This window comes from Lutra lutra, chromosome 7, assembly GCF_902655055.1.
Source record: "Lutra lutra chromosome 7, mLutLut1.2, whole genome shotgun sequence".
Taxonomy (NCBI): domain Eukaryota; kingdom Metazoa; phylum Chordata; class Mammalia; order Carnivora; family Mustelidae; genus Lutra; species Lutra lutra.
In genome coordinates, this window is record NC_062284.1 from 52,615,071 (window position 1) to 52,627,135 (window position 12,065).

The 12,065-nt window shown below is 37.1% G+C and overlaps 1 pseudogene; it reads left to right on the top strand.

Moving 5' to 3' along the window:
* The first annotated feature begins 844 nt into the window (after positions 1-844).
* Positions 845-4,938, top strand: LOC125104427 (olfactory receptor 4F21-like; annotated as a pseudogene).
* The last annotated feature ends 7,127 nt before the right edge of the window (positions 4,939-12,065 follow it).

Here is a 12,065-nt window from a genome sequence, read left to right on the forward strand (position 1 = left end):
AAACTACAAGGAGATATTATGTCACACCTGTCAGAATGGCTAAAATCAAGAATAGAAGAAACAGCAAGGGTTGGCAAGGATATGGAGAAAAAGCAACACAGGTGCACTATTAGTGGGAATGCAAACTGGTACAATCACTCTTGAAAATAGTACAGGAGGTTCCTCAAATAGTTAAAAATAGAACTACCCTATGATTCAACAATCACATTACTGGCTATTTACCAAAGGAAGGCAAAAACACTAATTCAAGGGATACATGCAACCCTGTTTGTGGCAGTATTTTTTACAGCAGCCAGGATATGGAAGCAGCCCAAGTGTCTATCCACTGAGGGATGGATAAAGAAGAATTAGTATATAGAAACATACAATGGATTATTACTTGGGCATAAAAATGAATGAAATCTTGCCATTTGCAATGACAGGGTCCACGGAGCTAGACAGTATTATGCTAAGTAAAGTCAGTCAGTCAGAGAAAGACAAACACCAAACGATTTCACTCATATGTGGAATTTAAGAAACAAAACAAATGAGCAAAGGGAAAAGGAGAGAGGGAGAAACCATGAAAATGACTCTTAACTAGAGAACAAACTGATGCTTACCAGAGGTGAGGTGGGTAGGGAAATGGGTTACATAGGTGATGGGGATTAAGGAGTGCACTTTTTGGAATGATCACTGGGCAATGTATGAAACTGCTGAATCATTGTATTGTAAACCTGAAACTAATAAAATATTGTATATGAACTAACTGGGATTAAAATAAAAACTTAACACTAAATAAATATATAAAACACATTATACAACCACACACAAAAAAACAAAATATTAATTTGTTCAAAAAGGAAAAATGGCAGTCATGTACCAGAATCTGATGTATTATGTTACCCATGTTTACCATGGCTGGTAAAAGGGAATGTGCTAGAAGGGATACAGGAGAATGGGACATCCTCTAAGACTGCACAATTTTTAATTTAGTCGTGTTAATCAGTCACATGTTCAAAAACTGACATTAACTCAACAATGGTAAATTGTTTAAAAGACCCTAAACTTGAATGCAAAAGGAAATGAACCCAAATTATCTTCAATAAATGGCATAGCCAAACTAAAGGGGAAATATAAGAACTAATCCAATTAACTATTTTTTGGATGGCTCTTTTTTTTTCCAATTAACTTTTTGAAGATAATGCTTTGACTACACACCATTAATTTAAAAAAATAAAATGAGGGGCACCTGGATGGCTCAGTAATTAAGCGTCTGCCTTCGGCTCAGGTCATGATCCCAGGGTCCTGGGATCGAGCCCCACATGGAGCTAAACCTGCTTCTCCCTCTCCCACTCCCCCTGCTTGTATTCCCTCTCTCACTGTGTCTCTCTCTGTCAAATAAATAAATAAAATCTTTATAAAATAATAAAAATAAAATAAAATTAAATTAAAAAACAAAATGACTGCAAGAAAATTGTCTTAGCAATTATTTTTCCTTTTTATAGTGGTATGGATGTAATAATTCTGAAATAATATTGTGTGCTATGTAGGATTATGCAAATGAAAAAATACATATTTATAGTGTTAAGACCCAGAGTCTCACTAGGAGAGCAAAAGGATAGAGATACAAATATGGAATAAGAGAAGGGAAAAAGAAGCCCACTGGTTTGGACAGTATTAGTATGAGCAATATCTCTCTCTCTCTCTCTCTCTCTCTCTCTCCCTCTCCCATATACACATATACTTATATATACTCACATACACATACATTTATACACATGTAAATATATGCATATATTTGAAGCACTAATAGCTGCTAAAAACAGGAGGGAAAATCATAGCTATGCCACCTGATCACCTATAACGTTATAAAAAATGGGATCAAACCCCTGTTTGGTTACCCTCTGAATCCAGCTGCCATTTGTATAGTATAAAGTTTAAGGACAATGCTGAACTGCAATGAGTGCCTGCAATCAGCAAAATTCAGAGTATGAGAAACCAAGTGTAAAAGGTTCACATTTTTCAGCAAATAAATTTAATGGAAAGAAAAGTATTGGAGGGAAATCTATATAAGAAGAGATCTGAATGACATATTAAATGAAAAATGGTTAAAACAAATCATAGTGTCTTGCGATGCATATTTGGAAGATAAAACTAGAAAAAAAATGCAAGGACATTTTTAGCATAACAGAATAATGGTTTCTTTAAAGGGAAAATGTGGCTGTTATTTGGAAGAGTCACAGAGGTTTCTGATGGGACAGCTGACATAGTTCTACATCTTCACTTGGGTGATGATTACTTTATAAAATTTGAGTAAGCTATAAATTTGCTTTCTGCCATTTTCTGTAAGTTTCATCTTGTGATTAACAAATAACAAAATCAAAGTCAAACTATGGTGAATGAGCAGTAGCATTAAAACCTCCTATCCATAAGCACCCTTGTCTAGAGACCTGCATTTAACTACCATTCACAGAGGCTACTTGCATCAGCATACATCTGTCTTTGTTTTGTTTTGTTTTGTTTTAATACTGAAACACAATGAACAGGAGCAATTGTGCTTCTCCACCTGAGGGCATAAAGCAACTCTATCTTCAGGGAGTCAGAACAACTCAGAAAGTTTCTGTCTGCTGCATAATTCTCCCCTGTGTACTGAGTTACACAAAACACTGCCATCATAAAAGCAGCTAATTAACAGCACTAGTTATGCTTGGGTAGTGACCAACTTCAAGTCAGAGACTTGGTGTTGCCAGCCAGAAATCAGACTGTTACGGGAATTGTCTCCTAGAATCAGGTTGGTTTTCTAAAGGAAGTAAGAAGAGCGGTTAATGAGTCACCTGGGGGGTGACATCTCTTTCTGTAAATTACCATCTCTTTCCCCTATTAAGATTTGTTTTTCACTCAGCATAATCTCTTCCAGTCCTGAAATAAGTCAAGCAGAGAGAGTCAATTATCATATGGTTTCACTTATTTGTGGAGCATAACAAATAGCATGGAGGACAAGGGGAGATGGAGAGGAGAAGGGAGTTGAGGGAAATTGGAAGGGGAGGTGAACCATGAGAGACTATGGACTCTGAAAAATGATCTGAGAATTTTGAAGGGGTGGGGGGTGGGAGGTGGGGGGCACCAGGTGGTGGGTATTGTAGAGGGCACGGATTGCATGGAGCACTGGGTGTGGTGCAAAAATAATGAATACTGTTATGCTGAAAAAAAAAAAAAAAAAAGATTTGTTTTTCATGGGGTGCCTGGGTGGCTCAGATCATTAAGCATCTGCCTTCAGCTCAGGTCATTATGTCCAGGTCCTGGGATCCAGCCCTGAGTCCAGTTCCCTGCTCAGTGGGGTGTCTGCTTCTTCCTCTCCCTCTGCCTCTCCCCCTGCTCATGCTCTTTCTCTCTCTCTAGCTCTCTGTCTCAAATGAATAAGTAAAATCTTTCTTTAAAAAAAAAGATTTCTTTTTTTTTCAATCCATCATCTATTATCTATCAATCTATCTGTCTTTTTATATTTTACCATGAAGACAAAAGAAAGCTCTTGAATAACAAGGAAAGCAAATAATAAAAACAGGAAGGGGAAAATTTTTATCAGCAATTGCAGCATCGCAATCTCCCTCAGACTTTGAATAACTTCTAGCAGTATCAACTAAGAAAATTCTAGCAGATCAGCCTCATTCTATGTATTCCCAAATTGGGTCTAAATTTGTATTCAACCAAATAAAGCAAACTGTTACAGACACTCCAAGCCATCTGAGTGAATATAATGAATACAGAATCATGGTTTAGTGTACTAATAGCATTAAGTGTAGCCCAATTCAATATTACATTTGTTCCATCCTTGTCCACTACTCTTAGGATCCATTCCCATACATATGTTCTAGATGTCTCTTGGAATCATATGGAATCATATGGAAAATTATATAGTTCTCTTGGTGTGTATTTCTTCTTGTCATGAATTCCACTTCATCCCTGACTCACGGAGCTTTCTGGGACTTGAGCCTCCTCATAGGACTAGGAGTAATGTGAAGAGGTGGGGCCAGGCACTGAGGATTACTGGCAGTCCCCTCTAGGGCAACCAACTCAGGAGAGGTCATTATAGTTTTCAGATAAGCCCCCACAAATCTCTTCAGGAAGAGAAAAGAAAAAATGCTCCCACCAGTAAAAGAGGATTGAAAGAGTCTCTGGTTTTTGAGTTTGTGTGGCTGGGACTCTAGTTCCTGGGAAACTAGAGTTCTTCTTATGTTGAAAGTCTCCTTTATTTTATTTTTATTTCTCTATGGATCATCCCAGGAAATCTCTTCATTTTCTTTTTGATAACTTTAGACTCCCATTTACATTTTCCTATGTACTTCCTCCTGGCCACATGTGTTTCATTGATGTGGACACTTTTTTTTTTAAATCACAGTCCCTAAAATGACTGCAGGTATTTCAAATCAAAACAAAATAATTTCTTTCCAAAGTTGCATGACACAGATATGCTTCATCCACATCATGGGAGGAATGGAAATGGTCTTACTCATAGCCATGGCATTTGACAGGTACACAGCAATCTGGAAGCCTCTTCACTACCCAAATAGGAATCCTACAATATGTGTTTCATTTATAACTACTACCTGGGTACTTGGGTTGATCTACAAATGTCTCAATTTGTTTTCAGTATGAACTTGTGCTTTTGTGGTCCTAATAAAGTAAAAACTTCTATTTTGACTTTCCCAGAATCATAAAACTTGCATGCATACATGGAGCCAAGTTTGAATTTATTGTTGCGGTCAGCAGTAATGTCATGAGCATGAGCACCTTCTTTCTGCTAACCCTTCCTATGCATTTTGGTCACTGTCTGGAAATGTTCTTCAAAAGACTGATCCAAAGCACTTGTCACTGGATCAGCTCACATCACTGTGGTGGGTTCTGTCTTTCAATCCACACATATTTCTCTATGTCTGACCTTTCCCCCACATCATCAAGTGATAATGCCTATTCCCTGCTGACTTTGATATCATCTGTGACTCGAATCCTGCCATCTATATATTACAGAACTATATATTACAGGACACAAAGGTAGCAATAAAAAGATTAAACTAGCAGGGACATGATTTCAGATTTTGCTGACTGAATCTGACTTTGGAGCTCTAAGACTATATGTCATCAGCCATTTAGATACTCCCCCTTAGGCTTCTGACACTGAACATGGCCAGATGTGGGCATAACACCTATCTCATGGAACACACTCCAACTACTAGAGCACTTATTTATAACCTCTACTACCATGGGAAATGTGAACACACCATGATATGGACTATTTTAGGAGATAGCATCACTATTTATGACTGAAACTGTGATCATTTTGATAGTAGAAAGGTATAATGACATCTGTTCTGCTTCCCACAGGTTTGCAAATGAACAGCAACCATGCTTTGGAGAATCTCAGGAATGATTACATCAAATATACATAGGACTAGTAATTCTATCTAGTTATTCAGGTTGTGTTCCCTCAGAAGATGATCCAAACACACAATTTGATAGCCAGTAGTTTATTTGGAAGTTTACTTTTGAAAATATCATTAAGGGAATAGAAACTGAGACAAAGAAGTGAAGGTTGCTTATGTTGATAAATGTAACTAGGATGCAAGCCTACAATGGCTTTCTAGGGGACTCTATAAATTCTGTGGCTTAGAATTGTCCCAACTGAAGGGAAAGGAGCTGGAATCCTTTTTCTTTCTTTTTTAAAGATTTATTACTTATTTATTTATTTATTTATTTATTTATTTATTTATTTATTTATTTATTTGATAGAGAGGTGGCAGGGAGTAGGTGTGGAACAGATAGAAAGGGACAAGCAGACTTGGTGCTGAGCATGAAGTCTGATGCTGTAAGGACCTATTTTATATTTTTATTTTAGCCAGAGGCTTCCATTGAGGTTAAACAATAACTTTATTATTTAACCCTTAAACTGTCACTGCTCCTCTTCCCCCAGGGGACTTAAAAACAAGTCCCAGAAACCAGCTCCAGGTGTGGAGGCCAAGAAAAACAAGGCTATACCCACCTCAAGTCTAGCTCTGACATAAGTACAGCCATCTTGGCAAAGCAAAAGCCAGCACCTTGCACTGTAAGAGTTGGTTAGCATAAGAATGGCCATCCTGGGGATGCCTGGGTGGCTCAGTTGGTTAGGCAGCTGCCTTTGGCTCAGGTCATGATCCCAGCGTCCTGGGATCTAGTCCCACATCGGGCTCCTTACTCAGCGGAAACCTGCTTCTCCATCTGCCTCTGCTTGCCACTCTGTCTGCCTGTGCTCACTCTGACAAATAAATAAATAAAATCTTAAAAAAAAAAAAAAAAAAGAATGGCCATCCTGAAGGCGGGGAAGCCATTTCACTGAGCATCCCTAACCAGCCCACAGGGCGCTTGAGATAAGAGAAAGTAGCTAAAACCTAAGGAACAACTTAATCATATACCACCAGGGCGGTTAGGCGATGGTGCCACAGGGACCAGATGTTAAAGAAAAATAAATAGTTAACTTGCAGAGATCACAATCCTGCAAGTCAGGAATCTCCCTTGGTTTGCAAATGTCCTGGTGATTTACAACAAAAAGGGCTATCTCTTCAATGGCCCAATTTCCAGAGACAAATGGCTCAGTTCCTCAAGGCCTAAGGTCGCCCTCCCCACCATAAAACTGAAGGAGGCTGAGGCAGAAGGAAATGTAAATAAAGTTAAATTTCTTCTAAACCTAAATCTCATTTAACCACCAGGATGGCGCCAGGGTGATGCTGGGGTGGCAAAAGGTTAAACAAAGTTAAACTGTCAAAGTGGGGTGCAAGATATGTATGTAGCTATGAAAAAGTGCCTTGAAAATGCTATATAAACCCTTGGCTTTGAGTGCTCAGGGTCCTTGTTGAAACCCGCTGTACCGGGCAGATATTTGTACCCCAGCTAGCTGGAAATAAACCTCGCTGTGTGACTTGCATTATCGAGAGTGTTCTCTGTCTAGTTGAGGGGTAGTCAACTCCGTACCCTAACAATGCAAGCCTCAATCCCAGGATTCGAAGATCATCACCTGAGCTGAAACCAAGAGTTGGACAATTCAACTGACTGAGTCACCCAGGCATAACTACTTTTTCATTTTTAAAAGGTGTATTAACTCCTTAGCATGCCAGTCTTTCCCAAACAGAACACTGTGCATTATAGGAAGACAGAGGAAAATAATCACATAGATGTTCAAATACCTGCAGCAGAGAAACATCTCCTTGTTTGGAAACAAGAAATGCCACAGTATATCCCACTTTTTAAAGAACTTAGTTCCCCTTTACCTTATCCTGTCATAGATTCTTCACAGTGATGGCTGTTTTAACTTTCACAAAAGGAAGACTTAAAACAGGAGTGACAAGTTACAGCAGCACTGTTGCTCATAATTGATAGTCATATTCTCTCTGAGCCCTTGTGAAAGGTCTGAGCCCTTGTGAAAGTGTTCTTGCCAATCTTCTGTTGCTACGGTTGCTCCACTACAGTTATCATCCATCATGGAGCCAACAAGGCAAGGCTCAGTGATCCCTAGTTTTAGACAAACTCTTCACTGTATCACCCATTAAGAAGCAGCAACCTGGTACTTAACCAATATGGGATAAAAATGAGGTAACTCAATCTTATAAATGCTGGTCTTCCAATATGAGGAAACCCAAATGACAAAAAAGCAAGCAAACATTTTAGGTTTATTATAACCCACACTGTGTCTCATAAAAGAAGCATTCTCTCCACTACAACAAAACCTAAAATTTGAGGGCAGAGAACAGAAACTGTACAAGAATTTCACTGAAATTTATGGTAAGATTTATGATTTTCTCTACCCCCTTGGTTGCAAAACCTATATATTTTATCCACAGGGGACACAGCACCATCTAAAGGTCAATGAATCAGAACATAAATCTTGAGGCAGAGACCCCAACTCTGCAGGGTACCATCTTCAAGCAGTTGCCTCAGTTGTAACTTTAACAGGCTATACCAATGTTCTATCAGATCAAAAGGTCCCAATCATGCAATGTAGAAAGGAAAAATGGTTCCTTAGTTAGACACATTTACATGTACTTTCTTATCTATAAAGTAGGTAGTCTTGATCTAAGGAAATATTATGAAAGATTTCATATTGGAAATCAGATACTGTGAACACTCGGATAGTGGTGCAGGCCAAAGCACTCAAAGTAGGAAAGATAATACATACTATATATGTATGAATCCCCATAAGGATAAATCTCTGTCTCTTCCAGTTTAGAAAGGGTTCAGTGTCAGTAACTACTCTCAACTGATCGATTTCAGTCCTTAAAACATGCTAAGCAAAATAAGTCAATCAGAGAAAGACAACTATCATATTATCTCTCTGATATGAGGAATTTGAGAGGCAGGGTGGGGGGTCATGAGGGGGCAGGGAGTGAAAAAAAATAAAACAATATGGGATTAGGTGGGAGACAAACCATAAGAGACTCTTAAACTCAGGAAACGAACTGAGGGTTGCTGGGGGGTTAGAGGGGAGGAATAGGGTGGTTGGGTTATGGACACTGTGGAAGGTATGTGCTATGGTGAGTGCTGTGAATTGTGTAAGACTGATGATTCATAGACCTCTACCCCTGAGCAAATAATATATTATGCATTAATAAAAATTTTCTGAAAATATCTATATATCTTGAATAAAATGAATCACACCATCAAAACAACAACAACAACAAAAAAAAAAAAAAAAAAAAAAAACAAACAAAAAAACCAACAAGGTACCATTTCAAGGATCTCCCTGTATTGCTGACAGGTCTAACAGTCTACAGTGGAAGTAACTAGCAAAAACTCATATAACAGAAAGCTCACTCTATAGAGCCTATACATAGCCTTCCTTTCTACCAAGATGTGTCCTTCATTCAAGGGTCCATTGTGCAAGCATTAGATTAGCTGAAGAGAATGCAACGACTTACCCTTTCAATTACCTAGTTCAACATATTATACCTAGTGATTCTTTCAAATAAATTCTCATTGTTCAAATAAATGGTGTAATTTCAATTTCCTGGTTGAAACCTGACTGACACATTGCACTCCAATAAAAAAAAAGTACTTAAACAATTCCACTAGGGAATTCTCCAAACAAGTAACAAGAAAAAAAATTCTTAATCTTTTTTAGATATATATATTTAAAAAGATGAAAAAATTTATATGACTGAAATAAAATAAAGGGTATGATGGCCATACCAAAGACACAACAGAGTTCTTAACTCAGTGACACACTTTTCTAATAATTCAAGGATAGAGGTAACTGCAAGACACAAGTAAAGCAGATATCTGAGACTGCCAACATAACTCCCCAGATTCTCTTTTGTTGCACGAGATGTTACCTGGCCCAGGCATAATAGTGACACAGGAAGTCTATCACTTAAAAAAAGGAGATATCTTGGTCATAACATACTTTCTTTTTAGATTCCAAAAAGTACAGAGTAAACATTAATATTTTGTTGTGGATTCTGTTTCATAAAACATAAAGTGCAGGTTCATTTACCAGATCAAACTAAAATGACAAGTTATATCTTTCTAACATTTCATACCTATCTTCTAATAGAGACCACCAAGAGGAAATCCAGTTGCCGTGTTTTCATGGAGATTTGATCAAGTTATTTCTTCCTGTTACTTCCGTTCATTCTCTCACCCTCCTTATACCTCCTTCTGTCTCTTTCTCTCTCTCTCCCTACCCCATCATTTTACCTTGACAATGAAACAGAGAATGATTATAGACCAGTTACTAAACCTATCCTTCTAATAACAAGGTTTTTAAAAATACAGTAACATTATAAGAAAGGAAAATTGTAAACCAATTCATATATCCTTCAACAGATATAATAATGTAAGATGCAATTACAAAATACAAACAGGGAGATGTAAGTAAAATAAGATATTGGGGTAAGTTAGTTTTATCCCAGAATGCAAGGTAGTTTTAACATTTGGAAATCAAAGGAATTCACCATATCAAGTATATGAAGGAGGAAAAAAAATCATACTAACATTTTTATAAATATAGGAAAAAGGCATTCTATTAAATCCAATACCCATTCTCAATAAATCTCATAACAAAAGTCTTAGTAAACTAGGCATAAAAGGTGTACTGGGTTGAACAGTGTCCCCACAAAATTCATGTCTATCCAGAATGTCAGAATGTGATCTAATTTGGAAACAGATTTTTGCTGATGTAATTAAGTTAAGGATCAAGGAAACTTGAACTAGGATGGACTTTAAATCCAACAGGTGTCCTTAGACAGAAAAGGACATGAAGAGACACAATGAAAGAGGCTATATCAACACAGAGGCAGAGATTGGAATTATGTTGTCATAAGCCAAGAAATGCCAGGAGCCACCAAGAGATGGAAAAAGCAAAGAAATGTTCTCACCTGGAGTCTTCAGAGGGCATGTGGACTTGTTAACTCCTTGATATGGACTTCTGGCATCCAGAACCTTCAGAAAATAAGTTTCTGGATTTTTAAGCCACCAAATATGTGGTAATTTGTTACAGCAGCCCTAGAAAAATAAGATAGGAGGGAACTTAATCTGATAAATACTCTTCACACAAAGACTACAGGACATATTACAGATAATGTGCTATATTAAGAGCTTTCTCCTGAGATCAGAAATATGTCCACATTCCTCTTACAACTATTTCTGTTTTGTATTTTACAAAAGGTCTCACAAAACAAAAATATTATATTAAATGTATTAAAACTGAATAATATAAATAAAACATCTCTTCACAGACATTATTATCTACAAGTTAATTACTTTCCCACAGGCTCCTGAAGCATCCCTGCCACTTCATAAATAGTATTTAGTATACTATTGTCTATTCCTTTCAATAAAAGAATAAATGAGATAGTCTTAGAGAGTACAACAAAATATAAAAATAGTTTCCAAAGTGTTCCAAAAAGTTTCCAAAACTCACCTCCCCACACACATTGTGACAACCAAAAATACCTCCAGACATTACCAAATATCCCTAAGGGAGACAATCATCCTGGCTTATGGATTACTATTTTAATGGTAATTATAGATTTTCACCCAATTCCTTCTTATGGAACTCACATTATGAGCCAACTTCAAGCATTTAGTCTGTATTAAGAACTAGCAACACATGAGAAATGTATTATTATAAGAAACATATTATAAAAGGCATTCAAATTGTCAAGGAATTAGTCAAACTTTTACTACTACAGATGACATGATACTCTACAGAGTAAACCCAAAAGACTTCACCAAAAATTTGCTAGAACTGATAAACCATTTCAGCAAAGACACAGTATACAAAATCAACATACAAAAATCCATTGCATTTCTATAAACCTATAATGAACCCAAAGGAAAAGGAATTAAGGACTCAATCCCATTTACAACTGCACCAAAAGCCATAAGATACCTAGGAATAAACCTCACCAAGAGGTAAAAGATCTGTACTATGAAAACTATAAAACACTTATGAAAGAAATCTAAGATAACACAAAGGAATGGAAAAACATTCCATGTTCATGCACTGGAAAAAGAAATACTGTTAAAATGTCTACCATACCCAAAACAATCTAGACATTTAATGTAAATAAAATAACACCAGCATTTTCCACAGAGCTAGAATAGACAACCCTAAAATTTGAATGGAACCACAAAAGATCCCATGTAGCCAAAGCAATATTGAAAAAGAAAGGCAAAGCCAGAGACATCACAATTTCAGACTTCAAATTATATTACAAAATTGTAGTCATCAAGACAGTATGGTACTGGCACAAAAGCAGACACCCTAGATCAATGGAACAGAATAAAGAACTCAGAAATGGACTCACAACTATATGGTCAACTACTCTTTGACAAAACAGGAAAGAACATCCAATGGAAAAAAAGATAGTCTCATCAACAAATGGTGTTGAAAAACCTGGACAGCAACATGCAGAAGAATGAAACTGGACACTCTTCTTATACCACACACAAAAATAAATTCAAAATGGATAAAAGACCTTAGTGTGAGACAGAAAACCATAAAAATCCTAGAAGAGAGCACAGGCAGCAACCTCTTTGACATCACCCATAGCAATTTCTTA